This window comes from Podarcis filfolensis (assembly GCF_964270895.1).
Source record: "Podarcis filfolensis genome assembly, chromosome: 2".
Lineage (NCBI taxonomy): Eukaryota > Metazoa > Chordata > Lepidosauria > Squamata > Lacertidae > Podarcis > Podarcis filfolensis.
This window is the reverse complement of record NC_139605.1, coordinates 108,854,464-108,868,021: the sequence shown is the minus strand read 5'-3', so window position 1 is coordinate 108,868,021 and position 13,558 is coordinate 108,854,464. Positions and strand designations below refer to the sequence as shown.

Here is a 13,558-nt window from a genome sequence, read left to right as displayed (position 1 = left end):
TTTCTGCTCCTTTTCTTTATTTCTCACTCTGTGTGTGTTTGTGTGTGTGCGCGATTTCCATTTTCTGCTCCTTTACTTCTGCTCCTTTGCCTTCCCTTAGTCTGTATTAATTTTGCAGAGGCACACAAGAGATTTCCTCCTTTTTCATTCCCTTCCCTCCCCCCCCCCATCCGCACTCACATGCTGCCTGTGTGACTTCATTGTGAGTTGAAGCTTGCACCTTAGCACTTACATTGTTAAGTTCTCTTTCTTTGCAGTCCCTTTGCCACGTTAGGCAGTGGAAATGGGTAGGCCGCTACCTCATTGCCACCTTGCTCATACTGTAATCCGTTGGGGTGCAGAAGCGTCTCTGAATCTTCCCTGGCTTGTGGTAGATGCTGGTCTTGGTGACATCTGCAAATGCACAAAGCTAAACATTGTGTTGAGCTGTGGGGGTTCCCTGTAGCCCGTTGCTCAGCCTTATAGCATGTATGGGTTGTTGCTGCACTTTATGTACTTCTCCCTGGTTGTTTAAAATACTGCATGCATTGTGCAAATGATACCCACACTAGGGGTAGGGTGGCATCCCTTCTGACTCCTCAACAGTGTGCCTGTCAATGAGCATCACTGAAGTGTGGGGAGAGTGTGACTGAGCTGATGGGGCTTGGATTCCCCATTTCTGGATAAGGTCCCCGCTGGATCCTTTATTGTAATATAAAATCCCCCCACCCACCCTTCTGTTACACACTTATCTGTCATCCGGCCTTCTTCTGATTTGCTACTTTCCACCAAGCCTGACAGTTCAGTAGGTATGGGGAAAAATCTGTGTTTCCCTAAAAGACTTGTTTAAAAATATTTCCATGGCTCTGTCCTTTGAAAAGGGGCTACGATAGCTGTCTTGGAGTGGTAAATCTCCCCTTTTTCAAATGCCCTTGGGTAGCTTGCTCTATGTATGAGTGAGAGAGAGAGCTCTAAGCCTTTCATACAGTTCGAGGGAAGAGACTGACCTGATGCTCGCTCTCTCCCCCCCCTTCCCCCTTGCCCTTTATATCATGTAAATGTATCAATTTTAATGTGTTCCTGTAGATGGTTTCCTCTTCTGTTTAATTCCCTGTCATCTTACGGGTTTTAATAGCTCCTTCAAGGAAAAAATCAACTGCTTTTTATGAGGTGTACATGTGGGTGAGGAGTCTCGGATAACAATGAGGGGTGGGGGGAGCATAATGTATTTTCCATGTGACCTGTGCAAGCTGTTTCATGCAGCTGTAATCAGTTAACAGAAAGTTCCTGTTTATGCTAAAAACAAAACCTTAAATTGTGTTTGAGCCATAAATGGCACATTTCCTCTTTTCTTTTCTGTGGTTGCATTTTTTTTAGTCTCCATGTTGAGCTTTCTGCACACTGGCTGTTAAGCTATTGTCCTCAGTTTTCTTGAAAATGACGCCCATAGATGGTTTTTGCAGAACAGAAGACACTGTGTGTTGAAGTTGAGAGAAAAGGACTGACTCTGCATAGGGGGAGGAATAAGAGATGTAATTTTTACAGGGTATACATTCTCTCTCTCTGGTGTAACATTAGGGATTATGTCTACAGGGCATTTTTAGGGGGGGGGAATCAGTTACCAGCCCCTTTTGTGTACATCCTTTGCTTTTTTATCATGAATGCATTGTGAGTTATTTCAGAAGAGAAATTATTTGCGAATTATCTTACTGGGGATAAGTTACTTGGGTTTGCAGCCAAAGAGCTACATTGTTTAGATCAAGGGCTTGTACTTGCCTAGTAGAATTTTTGATTTTCAGCAGCAGACATAACCAATGATATCATAAAAAACTGCTTTTGTTTTGCTCCTTTGCATCTTTTTTTGTCATTCATAATATGACTGCTTAAGAAAACGCAAAGTGCACTTGCAAACACTGAAAAAAATGAATGGTTGTTTGAATCTTGGCCACAGAAACTTAAGAGATGAGCACTTGAAATGTCATCTAGTGTATGGTGAGAATATGGTCTAGATGCCCTCATACCATAACATCTCTACTTCACGGCATATACCTACCTAACTGGAGTAATGAGATTAGTCAGTTGCCTGTCCTGCACTACAGACTAGTCAATTGTCTGTTCTGGATGTGGTTACACTTCCTCTGGAGGAGCAGACCAGTAGTTTGGGAGTACTTGTAATCACTAGTACAACAGTAACATCTATTACTGGCTAATTATGCTGCCTATATGCTTCTGGGCCAAATTTAAGATTTTTATTTTTTAGTTTAAAGCCTTATATATCAGATACCGTAAGTATTTCCATGGGAATTACTCAGAAATTGAGCTCCATTTCTGTACAATTAATTTGCTCTTTACATGTAGAATCACATTCTCCACATGCTGGATAATGATCAGTAAAACCATGGAAGAATATTCCACAAAACTGTTCTGCTCTGCTTTGTTAAACAAGCCTTTTTTCTGATCTGTAAACACACTGTATTAGTAAGTTTTTCTGGCAGAAGTTCTATGAATAGACAATTCACAAGAAGTAGCATATGCATCTTTTAAAAGTGGTGTTGCTGTTCCTTTCATTGATCACTTTGGGTTTTTTTCTCATTAAGAAATTAGTAGGAAATTTGTGTTATGTTAAGTCTTAATTTAGGACCCTATTCACCAATGTACTTACCACAACAGGCTTCCTTAATGGTACTAACCCCCTTGGAGGCTTCAGGCCTTTAAAGGTCACTCTTAGCTACTTTGATATGTCACTTTGTAGCACACAAAATTTCTGGAGGGGATTTTAGTCCAGTTTCTAGGGAAGTTCATAAAAAAAAATATAAGAGTATAGCTTGTTATTATGTCTGCTATTAAGTTTTGGTGAATGTTGATGATATGAAGTAATGACAAAGAATGTCCTCTTATGCCCTTTTGAGAGAATTGTAAATTGCTGAATTTACTGGCGCTTGTAACTGCTGGGAAGACATTTTTATATTTTCTGCAGCATGTGTCATTTTACCCTAGGCTTAAAAAACCCCAACTATTTCTACACGGTTCAACCTATACTGTTCTATGTTTTTTGGAAATCCTGCATTGTTTATGCAGCATCTGAATCTGTTACGCTTTGAAGCTGCAGCTCTGATCACTGCAGTACTTTTTCAGCATTGCCCAGCAAGAATACTAATTTATTGTGAAAATGTGTTTGTGTAGGGATGTGTGTGCATGTGCAAATAACGTTACCTGCATGCCTTGCATTTTAGTACATATTAGTACTTCTCGGACTGTCGCATTGACAGTCACATGCTGTTGGCTTGTGATAGGTTCAAAACCTATCCTGTTTGAGTCTACACTCGATTTGTTCTTTAACTCACATTAGGAGTATCTATACTTCAGTTTTAAGCCAGTCAAATAAAACAGTCCCTTTTCTTTTCCAGGAAGCTCTGACAGGAGAGCTGGAGATTTCTACCACGGAATTTGAGCACCTCTAGCAAACTACAATTCCTAGGATTCTTTGAGGAAGCCCATGATAGCTAAAAGTGGTGCAAACCCACTTTGGGTGAAATCTAACAGGAACCCCCCCTCCAAAAAAATATCATCCTTTAAAATCTGCTCAGGAGTATTGGGTCACCTTCTGGAGCAGATTTGGAGGGCGGGGGAAGAGAAAGAGGAATCATATGGTACAAGCCCAATAAATATTTTGCTCAGTAGGTTTGCATTAGATATAACCACCAAGAAGGGTCTTTTTCTGATTAGTTATTTATCAGTTACTGATGCCTATTTGAAGATGCTCTAACATGTATCTGGCCTCTGCTGTGTGAACTAAACACCTCTTGGTATCAGCGTAGGCAATGATGTATTTAAATTCCACAAGGAATAAAGTGACTTGCTTCAATTTGTCATGTTATAAAAATGGGTGCAGATGAAAATACATCAATATGGCATAGATTTTTGTCCAGTGGCAGCCAGCTATTTAAGGACATAAGGGGAGTCCTGCTGGATCAGAGGTTTATCTGATTCAGCATCATCTTCCCATGTTGGCCAACCAGATGCTTCTGGGAAGCCCACAAATAGGACACGAGTGGAATTGCTCTCTCTTTCTCTTTCACCTTCCTCATCAACTGGTATGGAGAGGCTCAGAAGTCCCCAGCCCTTTTGGACCTAGGCACACATTTGGATATCTAAGCAATTTTGGCTTAAAAGAAATGCCCATTTCATAACAAATGTCGACACTCAGAACCCCTTCCACCCAAGAAAAGGCAGCTCTGTGCCTGCCACTGAACCAATAAACCAAAAAATAACCCCAAAACTCATTGTGTGTGCGCGCGCATGCATGTATCACCAATTGGGAGGGGTAGACAGCCTTGTCAGAAACCAAACTGTCCAAGCTTGCAGCTGTCACTACAACTTTTAAATAATGCACTGCAGAAGTGCCAGCTTCTAAAGGAGATTGTGGGGGCCGATGTTGTGTGGCGCATGATAGCAGGATGTTGGAGGAGCACATCTACGTTCTCTGCACTATTCATAATTTTATATACCTCTGTCATATCCACTTCTTGGCCCCCCCCAACCTAATACCTTTTACTGTGAGGCCGTGTGGCCCCCCTCCACTGGTGCTTTGAGCTGTGCCACTTTTATCTATCATTGAAAATTGTGAATTGAAAATTGAAAATGAAAAATAATAAAAGGAGACGACATAATAGCACCCACCCCAGATGGAGGGTGGTAGGCCTGTGGTAGCAGGCTGTATCTCCAAGAAGTGCCTGGGATGTGGTACTGGTATAGAGATGACCACCCAGCACAATGTCCACTACAGGAGAAAAATTGTGGGTTACATTCCATCTTCCTTCTGCGCAGATTAAAAAGAATATTTTCATCTAGTTTTGTCCCCAGTTACCTCCCTTTTTTTTCCATGGTGAGGTAATTTGTTTACTTTGTGGGTGTTCCCAGCTAGGACTTTGAATAGGCTATGATAGCAGCCACCTGCCTCTCATTTCATTTCTAAAAAGGAGAAGGGGTGCTAGACTGTGATGGGATTGTTAAAAAACAACAAAACCTCTAAGCTGTTTTCTTATCTGGAGATCAAGAAGTTTAGGAGTGAGGAAACTGGATCCCCAGCTACTTTATATTTTTATCACAAGTGATTTGCTTGATCTTATGGGGACTAGATAGGTTTCTGCTTCCACCTCTGTTAGAATTACTGGCCCCAAAGCAACATGGTTGAGGCCCTGTGTGCTTCTCCCCAACCACCCCAACTATGAAATACCGTATTTTTTGCACCATAACACTCACTTTTTTCCTCCTAGAAAGTAAGGGGAAATGTCTGTGCGTGTTATGGAGGAAATGCCTACGGGTGGCATGCCTACGGATTTTCCTCCTCTAAAAACTACGTGCATGTTATGGTCGGGTGCGTGTTATAGAGCGAAAAATACGGTAATTGCTTGTAGCATACATTTTTTTAAAAAATCCCAGACTCTCTGTCTGTCTGTCCTGCTAATACGTGTTTGACCGGATTTCTGTTTATACATGCTGTGATAGCTGAAACTTGTGCCCTATTGAGGAAAAAATACTGGGTCCCATGTCCACAAAATATGAAGCCTAGTTAGACATGATGGCAGCAGGCCTGTGTTTCAGTACTCGCGCATCACGGATTTTGTATGAAGCTGGGGAACGGAGCTTAAATTTTTCCCAATTTTCCCCAGCTGTTTTTGTCCCAAAGAGGTTCTCTGACTTAAAGCAACTTGCTGAGAGAAACATTAGCAAGAGAGAGAGGCTGAGCTCACTCTGAACCTCCCACCCTACCCCAAAGTGCTTTGTATTAGAGATTCCCCCTTCCCCCACATCCTTCTCTACTTCATTGGGAATTGCAGGACTTGAGTTGGCGCCTAGGGTCATTGGGAGTCTGCAAAGAACCGACTGTTTTGGTAATGCTAAATAGACGTCGTATGTGGTAAGCAAAAGACTCAAATCTCTTAAGTGAAAGGGTAATGAAAGTGGGTGGGATTTATACCCTCTTATACCCGTGACACAGGACACGGGTGGCGCTGTGGGTTAAACCACAGAGCCTAGGACTTGCCGATCAGAAGGTCGGCGGTTTGAATCCCCGCGACAGGGTGAGCTCCCGTTGCTTGGTCCCAGCTCCTGCCAACCTAGCAGTTCAAAAGCACGTCAGAGTGCAAGTAGATAAATAGGTACCGCTCCAGCGGGAAGGTAAACGGCGTTTCCGTGCGCTGTTCCGGTTCGCCAGAAGCGGCTTAGTCATGCTGGCCACATGACCCGGAAGCTGTACGCCGGCTCCCTCGGCCAATAAAGCGAGATGAGCACCGCAACCCTAGAGTCGGCCACGACTGGACCTAATGGTCAGGGGTCCCTTTACCTTTTAATCCCGTTTAGTAGGCAGATTCACATGAGCAAAAGCTGGACATTGTTAAGTACTTCTGTAGAACTTACTTAGGATGCAGCGCTGTACGGTTAACATTTGTGTTAAGTACAGTGTGAGTCATGTGGCTGGTATCCTGTTGTTTTGGTTTGGGATCTGTAATGCCTTGTAAATCCCCAGTGACTGCAGAGGAAGCAGTAGTCCTAGTTATCTTCTCTATAGGAGGAGAACCACATTGCCTTGGAGAGTGTTCTGTCAATGTGCCCATGAAAAGTGAGTTTTGGGGCTTCTTGGGTGCATGTTCTTCCATGAAGCAGGATAGGCATCTCTCCTGCACCTGTTGCTCCAACAGCTTTATTTGAGACCTGTTAATGGTTTGCAACACATGACGATAAGCATTTTTAAAATGTTTTGCTAAATTTGTTTGCTACTTTTGTGATATTGGCTGCTGTTTTCTTTCTGAGCGTATTCTCCCTTTGTGGTTGCTTTTCTCCTCCCTGTAACTTTAGCACCCAGTAATACTAACAGTGAGAAATGCTTTGTATTTTTTGCTCTGTTTTTAACAAGCTAATGTCTTTAACCTGTGTGCACAGTATTGATTCCCCCCCCCCCTTCTTTGTTTTCCCTTCCAGTTCAGTTAAGAATGAGACAGGTTTCATGTTTCTGCTTTCCTCTCAGCCAGCATCTGAAATGTAGTGTTGGCAACCACTCTGGGATACCTCACCTGAAATAGAGAAATAAAACAAAAATAAAACCAGTATTTCCCTCCTTGTGTTGTGCTCCTTGGGTCCAGTCAGTATCAACTACAAAACATTATTAGTTGTAGAATATGCCACTGCCAGAGCTGTATGTACTCTGTGCTAAACAAATTAACAATCTCCATCCAGGAGAAATACTGCACTTGTGGGGGAAACCAAACTGTACAGGCTGTATAAATTATGTAAATCTGCATAATTTATTTTATTGTGCATAATTCTCATTTTCAGACCATTGACAGGCAAAGCACAATGCAGGGCAATATAAAAAAGATAGAAAGCAAAAGGCAATACAGCCACGCCTCAGTCCCTTGTGCAATGCTACTCATATTTACTTGGAAGTAAGTACCACTGCGTTCAATTAGTTTATTTCCATGTAAGTGTGACTAGGATTGCAGTCTCAGTTTGGCATCTCTCTGACTTCTGAGATTTTAGTTGGCATTGCCCATACATTTTCTCTAAGCATATCTACACATCTCTAAGGACTGGAAAGTTTAAGAATAAATAAATGCGAGCTGATATCTTAAGAATCTGAATTCTGCATCCAGGCCCATATTTTGTGGCTTTTGTGGCTCTTGCAGAATGTGGCCCTACACAGAGAGCTGTCCTGAGCGAGATTAGAATATGTCCAGTTTCATTTTCTCTCATAACTGTACTGGCCACTTTGGTGTAGTAGCCAATCTGAAGGGTGATTTTATAAAGCACAGTATCCTTAACCTGTTCTGACACCATGTGAAGTCAGAAAAGTGTTACCTTCTTTGGCAAAGTATTGGGTGCAGGTCCAAGCAGAAATCAGCCTCCTCCCAGGCCACACTCCTTTTTCTGGAGCGGCCTAATAACAAGAGAGGAATGTGTAACATGTTCTTAACATTTCTGAGGCCAATATGTTTCCCTCTCATTATGTAGTGTGTTTCTTTTCGAAAGGTGAATTGACTTTTAGCTTTAGGATGCTTGTTGGCTTTACACCTAGTGGCAGGAAAGGAGTCTGCTAGATTTACAAGATGTACCGTAAATCATGGGTAGGCAAAGTAAGGCCCAGGGGCTGTATCCGGCCCAATCGCCTTCTAAATCTGGCCTGCAGACTGTCCGGGAATCAGCGTGTTTTTACATGAATAGAATGTGTCCTTTTATTTAAAATGCATCTCTGGGTGATTTGTGGGGCCTGCCTGGTATTTTTACATGAATAGAATGTGTCCTTTTATTTAAAATGCATCTCTGGGTTATTTGTGGGGCATAGGAATTTGTTCGTCCCCCCCATGTCTGGCCCCCCACAAGGTCTGAGGGACAGTGGACCGGGCCCCCTGCTGAAAAAGTTTGCTGGCCCCTGCTGTAAATGCTTGCTGGGATTGAAACATGAAATTTATTACAGTCAGAGACCAGCTTGAGAAACACAAATGGAACTACAATCCCAATAGCAAGACAAACATTCAGTAGGAATCTGTCTTCAGGTATGGCTGTGCATGCATGTAATTGGTATCCAGGTGGAACTGTTGCATAGTGAGCTGCATCCCAAGGGAAGTTGTTATCACAGCACATCTAAAGGCCGCTTCCAACTTTGTCTTGAAGTCGTACGAGCCTTCCTGTACTGAAGATCACCCTAGGAGGAGTTTATATACGTGGTTTCGTTAAAAACAACAAATAAATTCATTTTTCAAATATCAAACAATGCAATACAAAGGTAAAAGGAGTGCTTTGGTCAGTTCCAGTAAAAAGTTTATATACATAGTCACTTAGGAAATTGTCAAGTACATCCTAGGCTGCTCCTGACTTATTGGTGCTGTGAATGTTTCCCAGATGTGAACATGTTATCATTTTTTCAGAATGGGAATTGCTTTGCAGTGACCTTATGGTGACTTGAGCTTATAATGTGAAACTGAACTTAATGTGAAAGGGCGTGTACATGGAGGGGGGGAAAGGGCATGTTTTTAAAGTGTGTATGTCGGTGTTTATTGAGTTATAGGGGTGGAATAAAGTCGGAATGGTGATTAAAGTGTTTCTGCTGAAAATGGCATCCTCATATTGTCTCCCCCCTCCTCTTCCCTGTAAAGCATGTAGTTAAGGAAACATGGGACACTGATGTCATGCCATAAATTTCATTGCTTCCGCTTCACTTTTTATTGGCTGCCACTGGGGTAAACTAGATGGGAAAGCTAAGAAAGTGATGCTGCTGCCTCATGTATTTCCTTAACTATGCTTTATAGAGAGATGAGAGGGGAACTGACACGGAGTTCCGGTTTTCAGCAGCAGTCCCTTAACCACCATGACATCTTATTTCAGCCATATCTGAGGCATACTGATGTCAATAACACCTGCAGATCTTCTCATAAGGAAAGAGTGGTGGTGCTTTGCATATCACGTGTGTTAAGTTCTTCTGTAATATGCTGCTTCCCTTTGCTTTCTCTCATGTATCTCCAACATGGTAGTTTGCTTACAGCCATATCTAGCAGCCCTGATGCCCCCAAATGGGACAGTTCCCTAAGGTTAAAGAACATAAAGAAAACTCAAACCCTGAGAAGTAATGTGCATTAAGTGAGAGAGAGAAGGGGGAAGCAGCAAATCTCCATGGACAGCTCTACCAAGTCAGGAAGGACACTTTGGTGATGCTATCTCTGTAATTATAATGTGCTTGCATACAGTACAGACTGTAAGGTAATTTCCTCGTTCATAGGTGAGGCCTGCGTATGATAAGTACAGTTCTGTGACATGATCCAGCATGTTCCTTTCCCAGACACTTCATTTTACTCATGTAGACCTGGAATGCTCTAATACTGATGTGTTGAAATGAGGTACATCTCCTGGTCACTTGATAACCCTGGATTTTAAACATCCATCTAATATAGGAATCCTTGCCTCTTGGGACACTGTCATTTAAGATGGTTTGCATGGGAGTCCTAAACCATACTTACTTGAGTTGCAGCAGTTTTGAGACTGAGCTGCTCTTAACAGGATTTGTGTGGCAAGTATAGGCGAGGCCAAGCTAACCCAAGTTTTCAGTGCCGTCATAGGTGTGTCCTCAAAAGGGTGCCATGAATATGTACAAGCTGCTGGCATTGTAGCCATTTTGTCTATTCAGTGAAGGGATAGGTAGCTCCTGTTTGTCATGGACCTGCAAAAGTTTATACAGCATTACAGCAAAAGTTTATACAGCACAGAGGCTATAAGATTGTGTTGTGATCCAGAAAAACTGCTTCAAATCTCACCTCTTACATAAATTTGTTAGATGTCTTTGGAGTTAAACCTAGACATGTCTTTAGCCATGCCTTTGAATTCTGTTCTGGGAATTACCTTTCTCATTTTTTTTAAACCACCCATCTGTGTAATCTCCTGATATGGATTGGGTCCCTGGTGTGTTTGACGTTTTCCTCCATGCTGTTTTCCTGCTAAATATCATCTCCACAGCTATTTTTAACAGCTAAAAAACACCACCACCACTATCACATTTGCTCTGTGCTGTGGTTCCATTCTCGGCTGGGGGCCCTGGGGTGGGGGCTCGTAGAGTTAAAAGAAAGAGGAGGGTCTCAAGCCCAAGTTTCAAAGTTGCAATTAACATAAGGCCCAGCTTAATTCTTCAGCAATCTATCTGCTATATGTAGAAAATAATACTGACCTACTCAATAAGGCTGTAAATGTTCCTGAATTAATTACATGTGAAGCTGTCTGGATGCTATGTGGTGTCAAATAACTGATAAATGTTAAGGATTTTGCTCCCAAACCAAGTACAGTTAAATCTTGGTTGTCGAACGTAATCTGTTCCAGAAGCCCGTTAGGCTTCCGAAATGTTCAACAACCGAGGTGTGGCTTCTGATGGGTTGCAAGATGGGTTGCACTCAAGCGGAAGCCGCAGCAGACATTCGGCTTCCGAAAAAGTTCGAAAACCAGAGCATTTACTTCCGGGTTTTCAGTGTTCAGGAACTGAAACATTCCAAAATGGAGGCATTCGGGAACCGAGGTTTGACTGTAAACCAGCTGACCTATTCTTGCCTGGTGTCCACCCCTAAAGTTGGCTAGTTCCCACACAATCTACCAACTGATATTCAGGAATTATTTTAATTGCGGGTCATTCCCTGCTACCATAATATAAATGCATAGCTCCATTATTGCTTTTTTTCGGCATTTCTAGCATAGTCTTTGTTGTTTTTCTTTATTTTTAATAAAAATGCTTATTTTCTGCTTATTAATGTTGGGGTTTCCCTAGCTTTTTCAAAAGATAACAGGATGTGGCTTTCTATGCTGCACATACATTTTTAGAAAGGCCGTCAAGAAGACTGACTTACTGTCATAACCGACCTCCAAATACACACAGCTGTGGTCTGGACTGTGTATGTGTACATCTATTATCCGGTTAAAACACCACTACACCTGGCCCTTCTCAGCATTCTAGCTCTGTGGGGGTGAAATTATAAATAAATATGGAGGGGAATTGGTGAATGGGGTGGAGGAATAGAGAAGTCCAACCATGAAAACTTCACTTTGGGAAAACAAAGGAGTGCAGATTGAGATAGAGTATCCTACCCTCTCACTGTTAATTTTTAAAAGAAATGATCACAGGTCCATGGAAAGGAAACAAGCCCCTTATATCTTTGATAGCATAATTTAGTCTTGAAGCAGGAGTCATATGTAGCAACATAAAATAAACAAGGGGAATCCTATTAATGGTGATGGTAGTAAACATACAACTCTGATGATCCTAGAGCAGTGATAGGAAAGCTGTGGACCTTTGGATATTGTTGAGCTGCAACACCCATCATCCCTGATCAATGACCATGGTGGCTAGGATTAATAGAAGTTGTAGTTTTGCAACATCTGCAGGACCATTGTTTAGCCATCCCATCAAAGAAGGTGAGGGGCCAAACTAGATGTTAAATGAAACATTTACTAATGGGTTTGTCCTCCAGATTCAAATCAATCAATCAAATCCATTTATTGTGAGGACCATGCCTGTGCACAAACATCAACACTACAATAGTTAAAAATATTAAAATTCATTACATACTATGTAATGTAGAGTACATTACATACTCTAAAAAAAAAGAGGGAAAACGAGCAACGAGTTAAACAGACGATGAAGGGGTCTTTACATTGTCGTCCATAAATCTTTCCCTGGCTTTCATAGCCTTCATCACAAAAACCGCTACCACATGGGTAATGCGTGGGTTTGCATCAACTAACAAAAATTTTACTCTATCTTCAGGACTGGTTATAGAATTGGGTATAATTTGCAGCAATGCGTCTCTAAAGCCCAAGTAAATGGGGCAATAGAGGAGATAATGTGTAAGATCCTCTTTAATTTTCATAAGGCAAGGACATAAACGGTGTTCTACTGGGGTTTTTGTGTATCACCGGTCAAATAAGCAGTTGGCAATGTTTGGAACCGTGCCATAGTAAAAGCTCTCCGAAGGGTGGGATCGGTGATCTCCACCAAGTAGTTGGCACAGATTTTGACTGCTTTTACTCGAGGGAACCAGTAGGAAAACCCAGAGTTTTTTATCTTAGTGGAGTCCAAAAAGGCGTCTTTTTCAAAGATCCATTCCCGAACTTTATCAGGGCTCCACAATTTGAGAGTATTAAACTCAGGTAGATTGTATCTAGATAAAATGTCTAGTAGATTTTTATGCCAAGTGGTATTATTTTGTAATGATACAAAGGCTTGTTTAGCCAATAAGGTGTTTGGGGCATCTATGAGGTTGATGAAAAAACGCAGGAATCTTAAGTGGGTCCTGGCAGACACAGAGGGTAATCCTACTTCCACTCTTAGGAAAGCTGCCGGAGTGCTCTGAGGGAGGCCTAGAATTCTTCTGAGATAAAAATTTTGGAAGATTTCAAGCCGTTCTAACAGCTTCTGATTCCATCCCCAGAGTTCTACTCCGTATAACATCTGGGGAATCACTTTTCCAACAAAAGTTTTTAGTGCAGGGGTCACCAGTTGCCCTCCCCTCGAATAAAAAAAGCTGAGCAGAGCACCAATTGTCCTACGTGCTAGAAGGGCTACAGTTGAAGTGGGCAAGCCAGCTAGATGTAGCTTGGAAAGTGATACCAAGATATTTAAAGAGAAGACATTGTTCAATTTTGTGTTCATCTAAAGACCATCTGAATGTGTGGCGAGCTCTAGTAAATACCACAATTTTTGTTTTATCATAATTTATCTTTAGAGAGTTTTGGGAACAATAAGCTACGAGCCCCTCCAGCATGCTATGTAGGCCCCTTCGATTGAGTGCCATGACCGCCATGTCATCAGCATATAGCAGTATATTCAGGTGTTTGCCTTCCAGGGCAGGACCTCCAGATTCAATATGGGCTGTGGGGAGCTTTTCATTTTTTTAAAAAACCCCAAAACCTTTCATCAAGTGTTGCAGTCCCAACAATGCCCCCCCAAACCTGCTGGTAGCCCTAACTTTTGTGTGTATAGCATGGCAGGAGAAGAAAGGACTAACTTTCCCCACAATCCCAATGAACTCCCCCTCTCCCATACTTGCTA

The 13,558-nt window shown here is 42.0% G+C and overlaps 1 protein-coding gene across 4 annotated transcripts in view; it reads left to right on the top strand.

The window, feature by feature from the left end:
• The window catches only part of DIP2B (disco interacting protein 2 homolog B), a 181,406-nt gene that overhangs the window by 1,206 nt on the left and 166,642 nt on the right, over window positions 1-13,558 (top strand). The gene's annotated exons all lie outside the window — the stretch shown is intronic.